Here is a 19,893-nt window from a genome sequence, read left to right as displayed (position 1 = left end):
TGCATTTGGGTGAGTTTTTCCTCTTCTACAAATAATAACATTAAAGATGTGTTTGTTAGTGGTAGCAGTCACACTCAGGGAAAAGGGGTAAAGTGAAAAGTGATATGATACAGATGGAGAAATGGAAATAGTGAGAGCACTGGAAGAAATTGTGGGAGAATGATAGGAAAACTCCACCTGAGGTCACAAACAGTTAGGTTCTTCCTTCCCTGAAACACCCACTTTCTAAGAGAGAAAAATTAACATACCTGAATTGCCAAATTGAAAAATAGCAAGTAAGGCAGGTATGGTTGTGATGTCTGTAATTCCAGCAGCTTAGAAGGCTGAGGCAGGAGGATCACAAGTTCAAAGCCAGTTTCAGCAACTTAGCAAGGCTTTAAGCAGCTCAGCAAGACCCTGTCTGAAAAAATAAGAAGGACTGGGGATATGGCTCAGTGATCAAGCACTCATAGGTTCAATCCTCAGTACAGAAGAAGGAGGAGGAGGAGGAGAAGGAGGAGGAGGAGGAGGAGGAAGAGGAAAGAATGCAACAGGCAAGCATTTTTTATTACGTATTCCCCACTTTCAAATAATTAGCTTATACCTCTCTCTACTAACTAAAATAGATAAATGTACAAATATACACTTTATATCTATACACGTAATTTATATAGATATGAAATATATCCAGCAGTGAGCGCACTGTCTTATCTATTGAAAGACCATAGTTCATAATAATTGTTTCTCCTATTGAGCTCCATCCTCTTGGGTTTCTGTAGAAGGAAGGATTCTCCACAGTTCTCATGAATCAGTCTCATCAAAATTGCATTTACACATTGAAATCTTGCCAGTCTAGCTTTTAGTCGAAGTTAGATAAGGTAGAGCTATAGTAACAGAATTGAACCAACTTACAGGAGCAGAGGTCCATGGCTCACTTATGCCTGTGTCATGATGGATTGATTCCAGCTCTGCACCTCCTCTTATTACTGTAACAAAGAAGATAAACACTATTAAAAAAAAAAAAAAACAGGTATTTTGTTTTGTTTTGGTTTAATTTTTGCCAAAGTAGCTTATCACATGAACTTTTTCTAAAGCAAAATATCATGAGTTTTATGTTCTTTCTGCACTGCCTATTAGACTAGGATTATATTTTCTAATCTGCTAAGGCTTTCAGATCATGGGGCCTAGTATTTATATTCATTATATATTTTGTGCTTTCATAATTATTTTCTAATAAAACCATAGAGTGAAACTGAGTGCATCTCCTAGGAAAAAAAAAAAAATGGCCTTGAATCCTAGCTCTACCACCAAACAGTACTGTAATTCATGATGTCATTTTTAATGGAATTGGTGAAACTGGAGAGTGTTCATTATTTAATGACTGTAATGGGCTCTGAAAGCATTCTGCAATCCATGTGAATGACAATGCCAAGCCACCAAAATCAAGGGGAAAGAAAAATTATCTAATTACCTTGGAAGTCATTCTCTCCATGAGTCAGGGAAAAACTAACTTCTGCATAATTTACCTCACATACATTTTCCAAAATTATATTGACCAAGTTGAGTTTGTGTTTTTACTCACATTACCTTGGTTCACCTCAACTCAGTGCTCTAGCTCAGTGAAATGAACCAGAATCAGATCTGAGGTAAGATAAATTACTTTCTTCAGGGGGTTCTAAAAATTCATCATTTTACTAAAATCCATTCAGGGCAGTGTTTCTCAACTCTTTTTCATTGCCATTCCCTTAAGGAGTTTCCTGGAAACAACTGTAGTCTCCTGTGATGAATGAGTCCAGATCTTTTTTAGGGAGTGTGGAAAATTACACTCATTTGCTTAAAAATAAATCTGCATGTAGTTTCATGCTTGTGACATAGAGAAGCAGTTAAGTGACTTGATTTTTATGTCTTTCTTATTTCTTTGAGGCTAGCATTGTCCTGTTCTCCCTGTTCCCCACTACTTTCTCATGTAGAGATGAAGTTCTCCCTCCACTCTTGCTTTTGCAGCTACAGAAGAGAAGACTAGAGAAACAACTTTCCACTGTGCTTTAGCAAGTCAGGTCTTTCTGGGAAACTCACAGTGGGTAGCCATTGACATAAAGCTAAAGAATATTTTCATGTTGGAGGACTTTTCTTTCTATGGACTTTTTGAAGTAAAATGGCTAAGCAGAATATTAGGGATCTAAGAAATTCAGTTTTGTTCTGTTTTAGAATGATTTTCTCTTTCTAAAGTTAAAACAAAAGATTTGAATTTTTAAAAGATAATTTTAAATTCAAATCTATGAATTTTTCTCTTTGAAGCTAATGTAACTCCAAATAGATATAATGGAACTTTATTTCCTTTTATGAGAATGTTTTTGCATATTTTATGGATTCTCTAATGTCACAGACTTATCATTCTATTCATTTTGATGACATAATTTTCTAATTAACCAAAGCTTATCCAAAGGAAAAAATGCTTAAATATGTGTTATACTTCAGATAAAGATTTGGTCCCTAGCTGGTGGCAATGATGGGAGATGGTGGAGGCTGTAGAGGAGGTGCACTGGGGATGGGATGTCCTGGAAGGATATATCTTGTCTCTGACCCCTTCTTCTCTCCTCCCCTGCCTCTCTCTTGGCCACCATGAGGTGAGGAGCTTTTGCTTCACCATGCCTTTCTGCCATGATACTCTGCCTCACCACAGGCTCTGGAATAATGGGGTCAGTCAATCATGGATGGAGAGCTGAAATAAATCTTTCTTCCTCTAAGTTGATTTTCTCAGCTATTTTTTCACAGTGACAGAAAGTTGACTAACACACCATGAGAGGTTTACAAACAGCCAAGCACAATGCCAAATTGACCTGGAAACACACTTTTATTTATAACTAAAACAGGGTCATGTCATCCACTACCTTACTGTCATTTAGGAGCTTAAGATCCACCCGTGTGAGCTTACACATCCCACACATGCCTTACACATCTTTGTGGATGTCATCACCCTTCATCAGTATGTCTGATGTCCCTATATGGAGAACCTCACTGTGCAGCAACTTTGGTATGCTTAAGTCATGAATGAAGTAGAAAATGAATGGATTTCACAGGTCTTCCTGTGCTATGGGATTAGGGATAAACACACACAAACACACACACACACACACACACACACACACACACACATGCACGCACATTTTATGGAGGCTTTTTTGTTTATAGAAACCAAACTCTCAGGCAATTTTAATAAAAGTTTTGTGTTATCTTCCTCAAGTCTAAAATAGAAACAGTAAGTTTCTCATTTCTGGGTGTCCTACTAAGAGCAAAGCCTTGGACATTTTCAAAAGAAAATCAGGCTAGTTGAAAATCATCAATATACTGTGACTTTAAAAAATTTATCTTAAAAAGTTATTAATTATTGAAAGTTTGCTGAATGTTTTATACTATTAATTCTTTACATGCACTGTTTCATTCTCTCTCCAGCCCTGACTAAATATTATAATCCTTATTTTGTAGTTTAGAAAATAAGTCTTACAGAGGATACAGTGTGCATGTGGCTGAGGTGATAATGGGAAGATAATGGTTAAAGGGTACAAAGATTTAGTTAGGGTAAATAATTTCTGAAGACAAATTCAACAATCTGGTGACTATAGTAAATAACAATGTATTGCATACTTGAAAGTTGCTGAGAGTAGATCTTGATTGTTCTCATCATAAAATGTAGATATGTAAGTGATAGATATGTTAATTTGATTCATTTAATTATTCATAAAGAATGTATATATCAAAATGCAGTATTGTACAATGTAAATACATACAATTCTTATTTGTTAATTATATCTTAATAAGGTTAAGGAAAATTCATACACATGAAACTAGTAAATATTGAAGCTGTGATTTGAGCCAGTGCTATCATTTCATGATATCACACCTCTTTCATTCTAATTGGCAGCATCACTCCTCACCAGCCCCAGTTCCAGTCCCACTGCCAATGTTCTAACTCTACCCTAGAAGCAAACAAATTATTCAACATATGAGGCAGAACCAAGCAGATGACGTTTATAGCAGGCTGATTAGGAATTAGACTACCAGCTCCATCTTACTTTTATAGGTGCCAGACAATTAATTTCATTTTCCAGTGTTTAATTCCCTCATATATAAAATGGAAAGGATAATAATGACATCTACTTGCAGGGTTATTTTAAGGATTAAATGAGATAATCTCATAAAGCATTTAGTGTTTGCTATTTACGTCAGTTATTTGTGTTCATACACGAATACGGTCTTTACAAGTTTTATATTCCCAGTGTCTATTTAATGATTGCCTTATGGTAGGTTCTCAATAATGTTTTGGCAAATTAGTGAAAATAAGGTAGACAAGAGTTCATTATCAAAGAGTGTAAGCCTAAAATTCACACTTTGTAGCAAATGTGAAGTCAGAGAAATACCTAAGATCAGATATTCAGTTTCTCAAAGGAGAAACAGTAGATGTAATCAAAATAAAGAATTCCATTGGGGTTCTAGGTCAAAACTGGGAGGAGTGAGAGCAAGAGAGCAGAGTATTAGAATATGCGTACATGCATAGAAAAGGAGAGCTATCATTTTTCTTCCCTTCTGACTGTAAACACACACTGGCTAGGTACTTTCAATGTAACCAGAACTATAGTAGGCTCTGAGATTACAATCACTTAGGTCATTAAAATTACTTGATTTACTTATTTGTTTTCTTTTTTTTTTTTCTTATTTATTTTCTAATCATGTTTATTGGATCTGCAAATCATGTTGCTGCTAAAATAAAGGGAGATTTTTCCTACCTCTATTTTGATTGAGGCACCAATATATTTTATAACATATGCCAAATTGAGTATGAGACAGATCACCACAGGTACAATTTGTCTCAAAGAAAAAATTATAGAAATTTTTCCCTAACTCAACTATTTCACTTTGAAAATATAAAAAAAGGGAAGAGAGAGGTAGAAAGTGAAAAATAAAAAAGAACTTGAGAAGAGATTTCTGTGGAGAAAAACATGCTTTAGGCTTCCTCCCATTTACTCAGGACAGTCTTTCTGGATCAGAACAGCCTCACTTCTCTCTGACAGTGAATGGACTTTCAAGGCACCATTTGAAGAACCTGGTGTGTCCTTGCAGTAGTGGGCACAGAATGCCGAAGACTGAGCTAGCCAAAGTGATCTGTGGTCGCAGTTCAGTAAGAATCTCAACAGGGCTGGATCCACACACCCAAATTTTGTTGAGACAAAGGTCATGTGTTTCTGGAGGATCAGACATGGATCCATTGGTAAAGACAGCTGGTATTGTGCCAAACTGGGTCCTGTAAGGCTGAACCACCTGTGAGGAGACAAATAATCCCAAAGTTAGAAGCTGGAAGACATTTGATTCCTGGGAACTGTGGCAGGTGGGTACAAGTGGCCATGCAACACAACAACGGATCTGACAAGGTGGACCATGCTAAAAGGGACAAGACTCCAGGAATAAGAACCCCAAAAAAGCCCACAAAAATGCTCACTGAAGAATCACCTTTGGAATAAACCAAGCCTGGAAGAGTAAACTTATGACCATTCTGTTCCCTTACTCCCATACTTCTAAACTTCAAAAGCATCAGAAACAAGCTCAAAAACTGGGATAAGAAGACTGTTGAGGAGAAGGAAAACACACAACAGAGAGAGAGAGAAGGCCACCTGCTTGCTCCCATCGTGTCTATCAGCTAGAATCAGACCTGACTTGCAAAAAAGGAAATATCTGACACGGAATCAAACTCCGTTTGATTAACATTTTATACTTGGCACCTCTGATTGATTATTTGAAACTAGTTTTGTATCTTAACAGAGAAGGTAGGAGATGCTAATATTGAAGTGTGAGCAGAAAAGTTATGGAACCTACCCAAGTTCTGACTCAACAACAAGAGATAAATTACTTTCATTGAATGTTTGAAATAGGACTGCGGGAGACAATGTAAAGTTACGTTTATGCTTCGTGTCATGAGTCGTGTTTATACTACATGCCGTAAGTCATGTTTTTTTCCACAAAGTTCTGAATTTCACAACTAATCAGTTTCAGTTTGTCTCTGTCTCTCCCTGCATCTGCCATTCTCAAGGATTTGTGGATTTATCATTCAAAGGAGTTGAAAAAAAAATACAAAGATTGATAAACAACACTCTCAGCACAAATTTGTGTCCTCCGATATTTGGTGTATTTCAGAAAACAGAACTTGCACATAAAGCAGCTAACCCAAACAGCATCTTACACATAGTGAGTGTTAAAGAAACAAATGCTGTTATTACTTTAAACACCTTTTTGGGTATTGGTGAGGGAAGAGTCATTCTAAGAATCACTTCCTTTTTTCTCTTTGTATGCTGTTCTGTCTGCTACTTTACAAAGAAATGGATTGTATTCTGCAGTCTCTTTCAACTCATACCTTTTATTTGCAGATACCAGGCACTTTCCAATCATTAGAAAAAAATAAAGCACACTCTTGCATTCCAAACCCTGATGAAAGTTAAATATTTACAAAGTTCTGGATGGCAAATAAAGAACAATTCATTGAGACAGGCCTATAAGAATGATTCTTTATATAAGTTTGGAAAACTTTATCAGGAATTTTGGCCTCAATATTAGAGCAATAATTCATCTGACCTTTAATGTTATCACTGCTTTTAACATCCTCATGGATCCATACAACAATAAAATGTAACAAGAGCTGCTAGTTAAGCTAGTATTCTTCTATAGCCTAAATTTTTGGTGGTGCCAATTATGTCCATCTGGAAGACATAATGTGTAAAGCAGAATTTTTTTTTTCTATTTTCCCCCTTCCCTGTTCCAAAGGCAAATGTTTAAAGTGCTCAATTTTTCAGCCATATAATGTCACCACAGAATTTGAAAATCTTCAATTTTCTGGATTTTCTGACAACATGCATCCTCAATACCAAACACTGGAATAATGACTAACATTTTAATGAATCTTTGTGATCTTCATAGCACTTCCATTATTCATTACTCTTGCTATGCCCCCAGGAGCTAAGCTTTTTTAATCCTAATTTATGGATTAGGAAAACAAAGCACAGAGCCAAGTAACTAATCCATGCTGAACTTAAAACTTAACCATTAGATTTCTGAAACCAAACTCACTTTTTATATTAATATTTCATACTTTCTCGGTTTCATCAAAGAAATACTTTCTGCTCTTTAATGGAAGTCTTCATCTATAAAGAAATAGAGAGATCCAGCAGTTAGGACATATGAGGAAACACTTGGTCTTTTATGGTTATTGAATGAGTGGGAGATGTCTCCAGTACTCTCTGGGCCTTCAGACTCTCCTGTGAACAGACATTCCCACAGACTTCCAGGAAAGGTAGTGAGACTGGAAAGGGAGGAGATGAGGGAGCGGTTTAGTTATGACATGGTAACTGATTTTGCAAGGAAGGAGAGACTTAGCCACTGCGTGGTTTAACCAAGACTTTGGCAGATAATGAGCAAAGTCAGGGAGGCTGTGGAGAAGTGATCAGGAAGATTTCAGAACACTCAAAAGTGTGCCTTGCTAGCTGCAGCCCAGCATTAGTCAGGACTGGGGAAGCCTCACATACTGAGTCTATTAGTGAAAGACTCTATGTGAACTGATTGTGTTCACACACAATGAGTAGATCACTACTCATTGTGATCTGAGTAGGTACAGATGCAAGGTAGGCTTATCTGGGATGGTAAGGGAAGTGAAGAAATAGAGAACATGTTCATGAAGTACTTTGAACGCTAAAAATAAGCACTGCTACGGTGAGGTGCCATCAACAAAGACTGTTTGTGGAACTAGAAGGGAGATGTTAATTGTACTTTGTAAGTAAACTTGTTTGCCTCTACCTACAAGAAGAGTGACTGATAAATGTGACTCACCAGGTAGACCATAGCTCTTAATCTTACTGTCACTAAGGAAAAAAGCATTGTTTGCTCTTTCTGTGCCATACCTCAATAATTGCTTTGTGAGCTATATTGTTCCTTCTTTCCTAAGGTCTACAATGAAACTCTGCTTTCAAATACTATCTGACCTTTTCAGCTACCTCTTGACCCTGCCTTTTACCTAACATTTGCCATTATTAACAAATAGAAAAAACATATTGAACTTCAAACTACAGTGACTATGAGTGATGTTTTTCAAATATTTCTATAATTTGCAAAAGATTAACATAGTATTGTAAATGTATTCAAAGCGCATTTTAATGTGTATGACCAAGTTCCTTGACAATTGCATAAAATGAGGTCATCGTATATTATCTTCCTTTAGAATCATTGGCTAGAAGAAAAACAATAGAATCAGAACTAATTCTTACTATTGCATTATCATGTTCTTGTTCCTTGTTGGCTTCAACAACATTATGAAATGGGTGTTACTTGACCAGTGAATGAATTTAGCAAAACTTGTATCTAATTTTTTATTTGGGCTTCTCCATAAAAATCATTTCAAGTCTTCATTGGCTTTTGGCATGGGACAACTTAGTATTTTCTCAACATACTAATGAACCTCATTATTTATAAAAATAGGGGATTGGATCATTTTAGTATTCCACAATCAACAAAAAGTCACTCAACTCAAAATCACAAGTAAATCTTTGTGAAAAACATATCAGAGGAAAGTTTTGTGTAGTTGTTTCCTATTTGCAAGCCGTAATGTCTTAGAATACTCAAAGCCAGCTTTAAATTTGTCCAAATCGCCTTACTATGCCTCTTCTCATAAGCCCCACCCAAGTCATGAAGATAAGTTGCTATTCTTGCACCAACAGGTCTAAAATTCCATTCCCAGGGACAACATAGGTAAGCTGTGCAGAGAGAGTTAAGTTTGGCAAATACATATAAGCTACTTTATTAAGTCAGTAAAAGATCAAAAATTACCCTCCGTGCAAAAAGTCTGTACTTAATGTGGAGCCGGCTTTATACCCTCACTTTTTTTTTTCCCTAGAAGACTTCAAACATAATAATCAAAGTGTTTCGAATGAACTAATGAATATTAGACCAAGGTGAGGTCACTGTCTGCTAGAAAAGAGATGATCTGTAGCATTAGCCTCACCCAGTGACCTTGTCAGGAGAAAATTACAAAGCAATCTCATGTCTTTGTCCAGGCTTCTAATGGACCTTGTGGGAAAAAGAGAGAAAGAGAGAGAGAGGGAAAGAAACAGAGACTCTCTTGACTGCTGGAAAGCTACAAAAGTGTATTCACATTCAGAGCCCTGCTGCATAATCCACATCACACATATAGTCTATTTCCTTAATATGACATAGAAGAAGAGGGTAAACAAAGTAGGACTTCTTTTTTTTTTTAACTTCTGTCTATATTTGACCCAGTATTTAAACATCATAAATTATTATGCAATGTTTTTATTTTCTCTTTCTAGACTCCTCAACCCAAGACTATTAAATAGCCAGTAGCACTCAATTTATTTTCCTCAGGTATTCCAGAAGAGCTTGCTTGAGATAACCAGTCATCTTATTTTTTTTTATTTAATGGTTTTTATTTGTTCTAATTAGTTATACATGATAGTAGAATGCATTATGCATTTTGATAAATCATACATAAATGAAGTATAATTTCTCATTTTTCTGATTGTACATACTGTAGGATCACATTAGTCATGCAGTCATATACATACATGAGGTAATAAGGTCTGTTTTACTCTACTAGCCTTCCTACCCCCATACCCCTTCCCCTCCCTAACTCCCCTCTACCTAATCTAAAGTAACTCTATTCTTCCCTAGTTCTCCCCATCCCTATTGTGAATAAGCATCTGCATGTCAGAAAAAAATTCATCCTTTGGTTTTTTAGGATTGACTTATTTCCCTTAGCATAATATTCTCCAGCTCCATCCATTTACCAGCAAATTCCATAATTTCATTCTTCTTTAAAGCTGAGTAATATTCCATCATATATATATATATACATATATATATATATATATATGTATATATATCACATTTTCTTTATCCATTCATCTGTTGAAGGACACCTAGTTTGGTTCCCTAAAGTGCAAGAAGTTAAATCAAGAATCAATAAATGGGATGGATTCAAACTAAAAAGCTTCTTCTCAGCAAAAGAAATAATCAATTATGTGAAGAGAGAGCCTACAGATTGGGAGAAAGTCTTTACTACATGCATTTCACATAAAGCATTAATCTCTAGGATATATGAAGAATTCAAAAAACTTAACACCAGAAAAACAAATAACTCAATCAATAAACGGGCTAAGGAACTAAACAGAAACTGCACAGAAGAAGATATACAATCAATGAACAAGTATATGAAAAATGTTCAACATCTCTATCAATTAGAGAAATGCAGATCAACACTACTCTAAGATTTCATCTCACACCAATCAGAATGGCAGTTATCAAGAATAAAGCATCAATAAATTTTGACCAGGATGTGAGGAAAAAGGTACACTCATACATTGCTGGTGGGGCTGCAAATTGGTACAACCATTATGGAAAGCAATATGGAGATTCCTCAGAAAACTTGGAATGGAACCACCATTTGACCCAGATATTCTACTCCTTGGTTTATACTCAAAGGACTTAAAATCAGCATACTACAGTGATGCAGCCACATCAATGTTTATAGCAACTCAATTCACCCTATGTTTTGATATTTGGAAATCCATCCAGATCAAAGATATCTACTACCAACAGGTCCTGACATACTTAGCACCACCCTGTATAGTTGCAGTCACAGTATTTAACACTTTTTTCCAACCATTGTTTTAGCATAGTCTAACAAACACTTAGACTTGGGTCAAAATCATCTGTATCCAAAACAAAAATAAATAAAATAAAACTATATATGGCAGCTCCTCCCCCACTTCCTCTCTACAACTCACATACGTCAGCCTTTTTCTTCCATGACTCCCTTAAATGTTCAAAGAACAATAGGCAAGACTTTCCACATAGCATTTGCCCTTTAGCTACCCAGATGCCACTTGGTAGTAAACATTGTGACTTGTTGGTCACAGTTGAGCAGGCAGACACAGCTGTGTGGTGCATGTTTGGGGCTCTGCAGTGACTTGCTTCTGAGGTGCCTTCTAAAAGTGCATTACCAGTTTCACACCACTATACAGACAGTAGGTCCTAAAGTAGAAGAAAGGTCTACTTTCTCAATCATTCTTTGGGAAAAACTGCTCAGAAAATATCCTGTATTAAGTCTTCATTCCTTCTCCCTTTTCTCCATTTTCTGAGTCTCCATTTTCTCTTTTCTCTGGTGGCCTCTCCCATCTTGAGTTGTTGCTGGAAATAAAAGTAAGTTCACAAAAAAAGAACAGGAGTTTTATACTTGGAAATATTTTCTTCCAGGGATAGCTCTGAAAGAAGGAATGTCCAAAATCACCAATCTCATCTCCACCCTGAGAAGCACATAATATAGTACTGGAAGGTGCTGTTCAGAGTCAGAATTTGTTTGTGTGATTTATCCCACTGAACCTCAGAGATTCCAGAGATGCCTCAGGGACCACTGCAAATGCAAAGGTGGGACAAATTGAACAGGACACCTGCCTTAACCCATCATACACCCCTCCACACACACACGCACACACACACACATACACACACACACACACAAACACACACAATGTAGAAATGCTTTTATTTACACAGTTGTCCCTTCATATCCCCAAGCTTCACACCTGAGCATTCAACCAAGCATGGATCAAAAATATTTAAAAATACATCAGTACTAAGCATGTACAGACTTTTATTCTTGCTATTATTCCCTAAATGATAAAGTATAATAACTATTTACATGGCATTTATATTGATTTAAGTATTATAACTAATCTAGAGATGATTTGAAGTGTACTTGAGGATGTGCTTAGATTATATGCAAATACTATGCCATTTTATATAAGGAGCTGGAGCATCTGCAGATTTTGATGTCCTTGGAATCTTGGAATCAATTCCTTGTAGATTCTGAAGGACAACTGTATTTTAAATTTTGAATCTGTATGTAAGAGTTTCTTTGAAGAAAGAATTTAACTCCCCTACCACACACAAAATTTTTCAGTTCAATCTCTTAATTTCTTTCTTTTATAAATGAGAAAACTAAGGTCTAAACATATTGGATGCCTTTCCCAAGGTCACATTAATGAGTAACAATGCAAGCACTGAACTCAGAGTCTCTGAATCTCTATCTGTCCTCTCTTACTACTTTATTAATTTCCTTCATGCACAAGTTAGAAGTTTACCAAATTGTCACTCTTTGTGACTTCCATTAGTTTATACAAAACAAGGTAAATTTACTATTGTTATTAATTATATCAATTATGTAGATCAAATAAACAAAAATCAGTAGAAGTAAACTTTCTTCTTTCACAAATACTTTGAAATCCTTCTAAATCCCTTCGTAGAATCATCCTTCAAATTTTTACCCTGACAAATGTCAATGATATCAAGAAAAAGACTTTGCAAAGATTACATAGCTATTGCACATCTGTCAAGGCAACATTATTATGTGATTAAATAATGATCTGAACCCAGAGTTAATTTTTAATATTTATTTAATATATTCATAAGAAGTAAGCTCTGGAGGAGTAGGATAGGGAATGACATGACTAAGGCTTGGGCAGACAGAATTTTATTTTTCATTCATTCATATCATCTATAAGTATAAACAGACTGTGGAAAAGAAATGAACCCAGAGAAGTGAGCTTTACATTCAGAACCACTTTTTTGGAGACTTTTTCTTCTAAAAAAGAAGCTGAAATGCTGAGCAGTGATTTTTTTTAAAGACTTACAGGCTGATAGAACATACTTACCCTGGTAAAATATCCCATATTTTGGGTTAGGACTCCAAAGGGCTGAGCCCTAAGGGGAAGAATAGACCAGAAATGATTCAATCCTTGTAGGGGCTAAAATGCAACTTCATATCTTATTAATTTTTATGATTAGAATGAGATGATCTGGGATCACTGATTGTCTCTATCCTCTTGCCAATATAAAACATAAACTAATAAACTGTCACATGGCACCATTTTCTGCCTCAAATCAATCTTACAGTTTTTCATATACACTGTTTAACACAAAAGAAACCAGGCAATATAATTAATAACCAAGAGAAATAAGCAACAAAAGATTCAGAATTGTAGGAAATTCAGATGATACACTGACTTTAGGTATGTATCACTACGTTCAAAAAGAAATCCATCCCCCAATAAAGAATTTTGAGGAAGAAAAAAATTATAAAATAAAATAAAACAATTTTTGGACATGAAAGTACAATAATTCATATTTAAAACTGAAAGATGAGCCTAAAATTAGATGACATAGGCTGAGAAGAGAATTAATGAACTGGAATCAAAACTGGAATGAAATAATCAAAATGAAGCAGAGAGAGATAAATATGGAAAATATGGAAGAGAAGTTGATATATGAGATAAAGTGAAAAGGTTCAGCATAATTTAAAAGTCCCAGAAGAACAGAAAGTAAATGAGTTAGAAAGACAGAAGAATTTTGAATTTGCAAGCAAATCTCTTTCAAAGCAGCTTAAATTAGCAAGCTTTAGTAGTATCTTATGCAACAATCAATGTTAAAAGAAAACAAAATGATACAATTCTCAGTCATGGCCTAAGAATTTTATAACTAGCCCAATTACCATTTGCCTGAACTCAGAAGCAAGCTATGCAAGTTATTGTCTTTAATAAACTACTTTTAATGAAAAGAAAATGATATTGAAATATATGATGATTTATTAGCATGTTTTCTTAGTGACAAAGTGGTCTTATTTTATTTTTATGCTCTTATGGATGTTAAATAACTTTGCATACTATATATATTTTTGCTTTAGCATTTGTAAGTGTGATACTGTAAAATCCAAAGCAAAAATCATCCTATGATTTCATTGGTAAACCTTTAAATATCAAGAAGCAAGACAACAAATATTTGGTATACTGCTCAGTTAAGTTTTCTTATATAAATAAATGTGACTGAGAGGTAACTGAACTCAGGGGAATTTTTGCCCAGTGATGTGCTACTTGGTAATCAATTAGAAATGAAGTCAGTCCCTAGGGAAATTTTAAATGGTACAAGCCAACCTGTAATATTAAATCACATTTGAATTTCATAAAGAATTTCTCCCAAAAGCAAATGAAAAAATTTTGCAATCCCCAGACACTATAAAAAGATGTTGCACAGAAGTCAATTAACCTAAGTGTATTTGGATTCTACTTGATATAGCACAAAATGAGTTTGATTAGACCAGTGTCTAGCAATGTAGTTGAGAGAAATCTGATCCTAACTTGCTTAACTCATTTACCAATGAATGTCTCCAGAATATTGCATGGTGCCAAAGTTAACTGAAAGGATTCATTTACTTCTAAAAGGTGAGTCATTTGCTACCCCTTTCTAGTCAGATGAGGTCGATACTAGGAAAACTTCTCTGATGATTCTTAGCAATGTTCATTTCTCACACTAATTCCTAGGAGGGAAAATGTACTTGGTACACAGTGCCTTTGGATAACTGTATTTCATATTATGAAGCTTGATGAAATTTGCTAAAAAATTATACACACACACACACAAATGAAATTCTTTTACAGCTTCAACACATTCTAAAGGTCGCAGCATTCTATGACCTTACTAAGTTAACTTGAGGCAATAACAAAGGCTCCTTTTATATCATGCGGTATCGCCATTATTGTACAGAGAATAAATTAAATGCTATGATAATTAAAGAGGCAATGCCATAATAATGTTGGTTTAGAAAGTTATTCTCTTTAAGAAGTTCTTTTCCCAAGGGGAAAGAAATTAGAATTCTGAACAGAGAAAAAGCAAACATCAAACATTACCACAGAGCATAGTTCATGAAAGTACCAACAGACAAGAGGTCAATAACACTAGAACTAGAATCCAAAACAGAGTTTGCAAATTAGAACAAAAGTCAAGCGGAGAAGGTAAGCAGCCCAGTTCAGAGTCTTTCCACACATAAGCAGATGAACAAGGAAATTGGGCAATCTGTCTCTTTTATGAAAGAAGAACTGACTGATAGCCTTGGCCTTTGGATGCTGTCAGGTTACTCTGCATTCGTCAATCAAGGGAAACTATCTGGCACTTAGACATGTCAGAACCATTTTCTCAATGTTAGTTCAGTGATAATAGATTATATTAGGTTAAGCTAAGTCTTTCCTTTAATGCAAAACCTTCCTGGTTGACGAAAGTAAACTAGTAGACATAAAAAGCAAATGAAGCATGCAATTAAAAGTAGTGTTCGTTGGATTTGACTAATTAAATAGATTCACTACAGCAGGTACTTAGTGATTATTGCCTGACTGAAGTCCAGGAGAATAAAGAAATAACCTATAATTCAGGTAATCACAACATAGGGACGTTAGAGGCAATTAAATTCTCGCATCCTCACAGGGGATATCTCTTGAAAACATCCTTAGTTAATGGACATACACCCTCTACTTGAATACTTCTGGAGAAGGAACTGGAAATTTCTTATGATTGCCAATTGCACTTTTTGTTTCCTTTTCAAAAATTTTAGTAAAGTATTACATTCATAGAGATTAAACTTCCAAACTTACAAAATGATTCTAGTGAAAAGCTACTCTCCAACACAATCTGCCTGGTTCTGAGTCCTCTTCCAGCACCATTTCTTCCTGTTCTGCAGCCAAGAACCACAAGTTTATTCTTCCAGGAAATTTCTCCACAGAGAGGCAAATGCAAATGCATTTTTTCAAGTTTCCCTTTGAAATAGTTCTGCTTATTATAAAATGCTTATTTGCCATGAACTAATTTGACTTCCTTTTGTTGAACAGAAAAGTTATAGCAATCACATTCAATATTACATGAAAATAAATCTGAACATACATGAGTGTTTGCACTAACCTAAATGCTTTATAGGTATTATATCACATTATCCATACAAAAATCCTGTAATGTAGGTATTATTATAATGGTGGTAAATCTTAACCCAGAAAAATTAGTAAATTATTGCACATATTAGCAAAAAATTAATCATCTCTCTTCCTCTCATATTCCCTAAAGCTTAAATGTACTTTCAAACTTCTTCTTCCTCTTAAATTTTACCATGATCACCTCTAAAAGAATCACCTAATATCCAACCTCACAGTTCCTTGGTCTCCCAATGGAAGGCGCAAACACTTAAGAGTCAGATAGACCCAGATTTCAATCTCACCACTCCACAGAACTTGGATTTCCTTGCCTCTCTGCAAGTGAGAAATTAATAGTGGGATGGAATGACTGTGAGGGAGCCTAAAATGAAAAAAAAAAAAAACCTAGGTTTTTGCAACCAAAAATGTATACCTCTCAACCACGAATGATCCCTCAACTTTATTTTCCCCTTTTAAATATTTCATAGTTTCACTGTTATTTTCTCCTTGCTACTTACCTCATGTCTATAACCCTTACTCTCAGCACATCAGTGAACAATTACAGACACTTGAATCCAATGAAACAGAAATTCATCTAAGAAATAAAAGATATGAAGTAAATGAATTCTTAGCAGAAAATAAAAAACTCAATTATGAACTATAGAGTGGAATGACAGGGATAGAGGAAAGAATTCATGAACCAAAAAAATATAATAAGAATTATTCTATCTGAAGACAGAGAAAATGAAAAAAAAAGTCTTAAGATTTAAATGGACTATAAAAAAAATCTAACATTCATGTCACTGGAGTTCTGGAAGGAAGGAAAAAGAGACAAGTCTGAAAAAGTACTCAAAGTAGTAACGGAAAACGTCCCAAATTTGATACAAGATGTAAACCTGGTAAATCAAGAAGCTGAGAAAGTATCAAAGAAGACAGTCAAATAAATCCCACACCAAGGCACACTATATTCAAACTTGTGAAAACTAAAGAAAAATATCAAATTCAGAGAGAGAAATGACATATTAACTATAGGAGGAAAGCAATTTGATAGTGGATTTCTCATCATAAATCTTGAAGGCCAAAAGAAAGAGGAACAATTTTCAAGTAATGAAAGTAAAGAATTTTCAACCTAGAATTCTGTATCTCAAAGAAATTTCATTCAAAAATGAAAAAAGAAGAAAACTTGAAGCACAATAAAGGAAAAAGAGAGGTAAGTAAACATTTGAGTAAATAAAATAGACTTTTCTTGAATTTTTATATTATGTTTGATAGTAGAAGTAAAAATTTTAAAACTAATTTGGTTCTAAATGTATTTCAGACAATCTAATTATAGCTGTTAGAGGGGAAAGGGACTTAAATGGAGGCAAGGCTTCTATACTTCAATAAAATTGGTAAAATAACAGCACCAATAGTTTGTGATAAGTTAGACATAGGTAATATAATACCTAGACAACCATGAAGAAAGCTACACAAAAAATATACTCAAAAGCCCTACAGACAAAAAAAATGGGATTCAAAAATGTTCCAGTAGTCCACAAGAAGATAAGGAAATAAGGAAATAAAATACAGAGGAAACAAACAAACAAAAAAAGATATACTTAAGTTTTGGCAAATAAATAATTCCATTAAATGTCCATGGTCCAAATGTACTAATTAAAAGGCAGGTTGGAAGAGTAGATTTGCAAAATATAAGATTCAACTATTTTTGTTCATAAGAAACTAACCTCAAATAAAATAATATATGCAAATTAAAATTGAAAGATACAGAAAAGATATATTATACAAACATTAATCAAAATGTGGCTATATGTGTCTATATCAGGGAAAGTGGATATATCTGAATTTCAGGACTATAACAAAATACCTGAGTTAATTAATTCATAAAGAGAAAATATTTATCTTGTCTCATGGTTCTGTACGTTTCAGTTCAAGATTTAGCAGCTCCATTGCTTTGGGTCTCTAACAAGAGCAGTACATTATATAGGGCAACCGTGGCAGAGCAAAAGTTCTTCTATCATGAGCCAGGAAGCAGAGACAGGCAGTTTAGATCTAGGTTCCCAAATCGCCTTTAAAAGAATTCCCCCAACAACCAAAGAACCTCCCTCTAGGCACCACCTCCTGAAAGTTTCACCACCTCCCAATAGCACCACAGGAATTTTGTAAAATCCATCCAAATCGTAGCAATAGATCTCAGAAAAAATTAAATTACCAAAGTCAAAGAAGACCATCATATAATGATAAGAGGATCAATCCACCAAAAAGACATAGCCATACTAAAATATGGGTGTTAAACAACAGATCTGTAAAATATCAGTCAGGTTAAAGAACAAATCCACAATTTTAGTTGTTGTCTTCAACACCTACCTCCAAACAATTGATAGAACAACTACATATATAATCAGCAAGGATATAAAACCACCAGAATCTCATTATTTTTTATAAAACAATCCATCAGTGACAGCAGAATGCACATTCTATTCAAGGGACCACAGTATATATACCAAGATAGACCATACATATACCATGATAGACCACATCCTGGACCATAGGAGAAACCTCAATAAACTTAAAAGAATTGAAGTCGTGCAGAATGTGCTCTCTAACAGCAAATAAAATTAAAATCACTAAGAGAAAGATAACTCAGAAAGGGTTATAGACTTAATTAGAATATGTAAAACTATACAATTTTTAGAAGAGCTCATAGAAGAAAACCTTCAGAATCTAAGCAAGGCAAAATCTTAGATTTGATTCCAAACAAACAATTTAGAAATTGGACTTCATAAAATTAAATGTTGCCATGTAGACATACTGTTAAAGACAAGTCACAGAATGGAGAAAATATTTTTAAACCAAATATCCAATGAGGGACTAGTATTTAGTAACTGCAATATATAAAGAATTCTCAAAACCCTGTAGGAAAAAATCCAATTAATAAATTGTCAAAGATATGAGAATATACCTTACTAAAAAGGATATGCAGATGGGAAATAGGCACAGGAAAAAGATGTTTGACATATTAGCCACTAGGGCAATGAAAATTAAAATCACAATGACATATCACTAAACATCTATCAGAATGAATAAAATAAAAATAATGACAAAACTAAATGCTGATAAGAGTATAGAAAACTTCATGATAAGAGTTTGATACCAGAGACACAAAAGGGGAAAAACCACGCTAGAAAACACTTTGCAAGTATGTTCACACATGTAGTTACTATATGATCAGACACCATTTGAACTCAAAGGTATTTATCTCATAGAAACAAAGACTATATTCACACAAAAACCTGTGCACACGTGTTTATAGCAGTTTTATTCATAATAGTAAAAACCTAGAAGTATCATATCATATACTAGAATTATATTCAAGGAGTATTTTAGTTATTTGCTTTCATATCCTTCCCCTAACTAAAAAAATTATATATTTGAAGTCAGAGATTTTATTTACCTGTGTGTGTTAGTCAGATTTCCATCACTGTAACAAAACACCTGAGATAATTACATTAAAAATAGGAAATGTTTATTTTGGTTCACAGTTTTGAAAGTCTCTTTCCATGATCAGTTGGTCCATTGTCTTTGGGCCTGTGACAAGGCAGAAGCATGTAGCTGAGAATGAAAGAGAGGAATAGAAGAGACCAACTTCCCACAATCTCCTTTGAGAACATTTCCCGCAAAGACTAAACTTACTCCTATGAATCCCACCTCCTAAAGTTTCCACCATCTCCCAAAAGCACCACAGGTTGGGAGCCAAGCATGTAACATTTTAGCCTTTGTGGAATACTTACCAAACTACAATATTCCACCTCTTGCCCCAAAGGTTCATGTCTATCTCATTATGCAAAATACATTCAGTCCATTTCCAAAAATTTCCAGTCTTAACAGTTCCAGCATTGCTCAAAATTCCAAGTCCAAGTCTCTTCTGAGAATCAAGGCAAACTCAACTGTAAAGATAAAAAAGAAAGTTACATACTTCAAAGATACAACACAAGGTAAACATTCCTATTTCAAAAGAGAAGAATAGGGACACAGAAAGGAAGGATTAAACCAAAGCAAAGCTGAAACTCTCAGGGCA

General features: G+C 34.7%; 1 long non-coding RNA gene across 1 annotated transcript; it reads right to left on the bottom strand.

Annotated features, from left to right (window-relative positions):
* Positions 1-266: 266 nt before the first annotated feature.
* LOC124976272 (uncharacterized) lies at positions 267-19,681 on the bottom strand. The gene is made up of 4 exons (XR_007107031.1): positions 19,607-19,681; positions 5,188-5,295; positions 892-965; positions 267-400 (listed from the first exon to the last, which is right to left on the bottom strand). It is a non-coding gene; the product is annotated as an uncharacterized LOC124976272 (long non-coding RNA).
* Between the last annotated feature and the right edge of the window lie 212 nt (positions 19,682-19,893).

This window comes from Sciurus carolinensis, chromosome 1, assembly GCF_902686445.1.
Source record: "Sciurus carolinensis chromosome 1, mSciCar1.2, whole genome shotgun sequence".
NCBI lineage: Eukaryota > Metazoa > Chordata > Mammalia > Rodentia > Sciuridae > Sciurus > Sciurus carolinensis.
Note: the sequence above shows the minus strand (reverse complement) of the source record. Positions and strands in the feature narration are given on the sequence as shown.